This window comes from Chroicocephalus ridibundus, unplaced genomic scaffold (assembly GCF_963924245.1).
Source record: "Chroicocephalus ridibundus unplaced genomic scaffold, bChrRid1.1 SCAFFOLD_501, whole genome shotgun sequence".
NCBI lineage: Eukaryota > Metazoa > Chordata > Aves > Charadriiformes > Laridae > Chroicocephalus > Chroicocephalus ridibundus.
Window position 1 is genome coordinate 42,501 of NW_026961631.1, and position 4,656 is coordinate 47,156.

Genomic DNA, 4,656 nt, shown 5'->3' on the forward strand with positions numbered 1-4,656 from the left:
CGCGGCGGCGTCCGCGGCGCTGTCCGGCTCCCGAGGCGGCGTCCGCGGCGCTGTCCGGCTCCCGCGGCGGCGTCCGCGGCGCTGTCCGGCTCCCGCGGCGGCTTCCGCGGCGCTGTCCGGCTCCCGCGGCGGCAGTGGCGAAGAGCGGCGGCGGCGGCCGCCGCCGCCGCCGGCACTGGAACGCGCACGGCTGTGGAAGAAGGGGTCGGGCGACGGCGGCGGCTTCCCAGCGCCCGAAGGGTCCGCTGACGGTGTGGGAGATGACGGGTGTCCGCTGACGGCGGGTTGCCGGGGAGAGCGCGGGCGGGCAGTGCGTGGTAAGCGGAGCTGGTGGCGCGGGGGGGGGGGTGGGGGGGGCGGCGGCGGCGGCGGCGGCGCTTTCCTGTCCTCCGCCGCCTGAGCCGGCTCGGGCAGGAGGAGGGAAGCGGTGGGCCGGCGAGCGGGCGGGAGGCTGTGGAGGGGGGCTCCCGCTGCCTTGCGCGCGGGGCTGGGGCGGAGCGGCAAAAGGGACCGCCGGCGCTGCGGTTTATGGGTGCGCGGTGCCCACATCGCCCCTGAGGCGGAGGCTCCGGCGGTGCGCGGCCAGAGGGGTGCCTGCTGTCCGTGAGCGTTCCCAGAGCCTCCCCCACGGTGCCGGGAGAAAGGGGAGTCGTCGTCCCCGTGGCTCGGCTCTCCCCGTCCGGGGTGGGGTGGGGTGGGCTGGGCCGGGGAACGCTTGTGGTGTGACAGGAGGGCGAGGGCTGTCGCCCCACCGTTTCCATCCCTCCCCCCGCGTTTCGGCCACTCCGGAGCCGGGAAGAGCTCGTACCCCTCGTCTTTGAACCTCGGCAGCCCGTGTAGACCTGTCGGCCTGTTCTCCACCCCCACATAAATGGCCCCCCCCAACCCCGTGCCGGCTAGACCTGGCAGATTGAGCGGAGATAGATTGATTTTGTGGGGGTTTTTTTTGTTTTGTTTTGTTTTATTTTTTTCCTCTCCTCCGTTGGTGTGTAGTCATCCTCCGCCCCCCCCCCCCCCCCCCCGCCCCCCCCCCCCCATTACCTGGCTTCGATTCTGTTTCTCGCCGTGCGAAGGAGGGCGGGTGACTTCAGCCGGGCTCTGTGACCCGCTCGTCTCTCCGGCAGCCCCCCCGGCCCGCGCCCTGCCGCTGGAACCGGGCCCCGGGAGCCCAGGTCTCACCCCCCGTGGCGGCGGGCGGCGGCGGTGGTGGTGGGGCAGCAGCAGCAGCAGCAGCTGCTTTCCCAAGGACGGGCGCCACGGGCAGAAGAGCGGCCCGAGGGCCTTCCCCCCCCCGCCCCACCCCCCCCCCCCCCCCGCCAGGCACAGGTGCAGGCCGGGCACGGGCGCGGCCCAGCGAGACGGCTGTAACAGAGAAGGCGGCGTTCTGGAGAGCGTTACAAATCCTTCGCATCTCTTTCGGGCGCGCACCGTGTCCCCCCCGAAACACACCCGCCCCCCCACCCCCCCCACCCCGGCCCTCCTCAGTCCCCCCTCCACACCCCCAAGACCCCGTCTGGCACCTCCCGCACACGTGCGCGCAACACAGACGCGCCGACGCAGACGAGCGCCCCCCCCCCCCACCTCCCAGGCCAAGACCCCTCACGAGTGGCAGACACGGGCACACACCCAGGCCACCCACACCCGCCCCGCGCCGCCCCACGGCCGCCCCACAACTCACCCACAGGCAGGGACCCGACTGACCCTCAAGGACCACACAGGCCTCCGGGCCCCCTCTACCCGCCAAGGCAGCCAGGCATCTGGGTCACGTCTGCCCCACAAGTACTGCCCCCGCACTGCCCCATCGCTGCCCCGCGAGTGCTCCCCGAGGAACAGCAGGCTTCCGGGTCACAGCTGCCCAGCAAGTACTGCCCCCGCGCTGCCCCACGGCTGCCCCTCCAGTGCTCCCCGAGGAACCGCAGGCCTCTGGGCCTGCCGTCTCCCCCCAGGGAAGACAGAACTGCGGGTGCCCCTGGCCCCACAGCTGCCCCGCAGTGCCCCACAGCTGCTCCGCAGGTGCTTCCCGAGGTACAGCAGGCCTTGGGCCTGCCGTCTCCACCCAGGAAAGACAGGCCTGCGGGTGCCCCCGGCCCCACAGCTTCCCCACCAGTGCCCCACAGCAGCCTTGCAAGTGCTCCCCGAGGAACAGCAGGCTTCTGGGTCACAGCTGCCCCGCAAGTCCTGCCCCCGCGCTGCCCCACGGCTGCCCCTCCAGTGCTCCCCGAGGAACCGCAGGCCTCTGGGCCTGCCGTCTCCCCCCAGGGAAGGCAGACCTGCGGGTGGCCCTGGCCCCACAGCTGCCCCGCAGGGCCCCACGGCTGCCCTGCGAGTGCTCCCCGAGGAACCGCAGGCCTCTGGGCATGCAGTCTGCTTCCAGGGAACTCAGGCCGGCGGGTGCCTCTGGCCCCACAGCTTCCCCAGCCGTGCCCCACGGCTGCCCCGCAAGTGCTCCCCGAGGAACCGCAGGCCTCTGGGTCACATCTGCCCCACAAGCGCTGCCCCAGCGCAGCCCCACGGCTGCCCCTCCAGTGCTCCCCGAGGAACCGCAGGCCTCTGGGCCTGCCGTCTGCCCCCAGGGAAGACAGACCCGTGGGTGCCCCTGGCCCCACAGCTGCCCCGCAGGGCCCCACGGCTGCCCCGCAAGTGCTCCCCGAGGAGCAGCATGCCTTGGGCCTGCCGTCTCCCCCCAGGGAAGACAGACCTGCGGGTGCCCCTGGCCCCACAGCTGCCCCGCAGTGCCGCACAGCTGCTCCGCAGGTGCTCCCTGAGGAACCGCAGGCCTTGGGCCTGCCGTCTCCCCCCAGGGAAGGCAGGCCTGCGGGTGCCCCTGGCCCCACAGCTTCCCCACCAGTGCCCCACAGCAGCCTTGCAAGTGCTCCCCGAGGAACCACAGGCCTCTGTGTCACATCTGCCCCACAAGTGCTGCGCCAGTGCTGCCCCGCGGCTGCCCCGCGAGTGCTCCCCGAGGAACCGCAGGCCTCTGGGCATGCAGTCTGCTTCCAGGGAACTCAGGCCGGCGGGTGCCTCTGGCCCCACAGCTTCCCCAGCCGTGCCCCACGGCTGCCCCGCAAGTGCTCCCCGAGGAACCGCAGGCCTCTGGGTCACATCTGCCCCACAAGCGCTGCCCCAGCGCAGCCCCACGGCTGCCCCTCCAGTGCTCCCCGAGGAACCGCAGGCCTCTGGGCCTGCCGTCTCCCCCCAGGGAAGACAGACCCGTGGGTGCCCCTGGCCCCACAGCTGCCCCGCAGTGCCCCACAGCTGCTCCGCAGGTGCTCCCCGAGGAACAGCAGGCCTTGGGCCTGCCGTCTCCACCCAGGAAAGACAGGCCTGCGGGTGCCCCTGGCCCCACAGCTGCCCCGCAGGGCCCCACGGCTGCCCCGCAAGTGCTCCCCGAGGAACAGCATGCCTTGGGCCTGCCGTCTCCCCCCAGGGAAGACAGACCTGCCGGTGCCCCTGGCCCCGCAGCTGCCCCGCAGTGCCCCACAGCTGCTCCGCAGGTGCTCCCTGAGGAACCGCAGGCCTTGGGCCTGCCGTCTCCCCTCAGGAAAGACAGGCCTGCGGGTGCCCCTGGCCCCACAGCTTCCCCACCAGTGCCCCACAGCAGCCTTGCAAGTGCTCCCCGAGGAACCACAGGCCTCTGTGTCACATCTGCCCCACAAGTGCTGCCCCGCGGCTGCCCCGCGGCTGCCCTGCAAGTGCTCCCCGAGGAACCACAGGCAACTGTGTCACATCTGCCCCACAAGTGCTGCCCCGCGGCTGCCCCACGGCTGCCCCTCCAGTGCTCCCCGAGGAACCGCAGGCCTCTGGGCCTGCCGTCTGCCCCCAGGGAAGACAGACCCGTGGGTGCCCTTGGCCCCACAGCTGCCCCGCAGGGCCCCACGGCTGCCCCGCAAGTGCTCCCCGAGGAACAGCAGGCCTTGGGCCTGCCGTCTCCCCCCAGGGAAGGCAGGCCTGCGGGTGCCCCTGGCCCCACAGCTGCCCCGCAGTGCCCCGCGGCTGCCCCGCAAGTGCTCCCCGAGGAGCCGCAGGCCTCTGGGTCACAGCTGCCCCTCAAGTACTGCCCCAGTGCTGCCCCACGGCTGCTCCGCAAGTGCTCCCCGAGGAACAGCATGCCTTGGGCCTGCCGTCTCCCCCGAGGAAAGAGAGGCCTGCGGGTGCCCCTGGCCCCACACCTGCCCCTCCAGTGCTCCCTGAGGAACAGCGGGCCTCTGGGTCACATCTGCCCCACAAGTGCTGCCCCACAGCTGCCCTGCAAGTGCTCCCCGAGGAACCGCAGGCCTCTGGGCCTGCCGTCTCCCCCCAGGGAAGACAGGCCTGCGGGTGCCCGTCGCCACACAGCTGCCCCGCAAGTGCTCCCCGAGGAACCGCAGGCCTCTGGGTCACATCTGCCCCACAAGTACTGTCCCAGAGCAGCCCCAGGGCTGCCCCGCAAGTGCTCCCCGAGGACCCGCAGGCCTCTGGGCCTGCCGTCTCCCCCCAGGGAAGACAGGCCTGCGGGTGCCCCTGGCCCCGCAGCTGCCCCTCCAGTGCTCCCTGAGGAACAGCGGGCCTCTGGGTCACATCTGCCCCACAAGTGCTGCCCCACAGCTGCCCCGCAAGTGCTCCCCGAGGAGCCGCAGGCCTCTGGGCCTGCAGTCTGCCCCCAGGGAACCCAGGCCT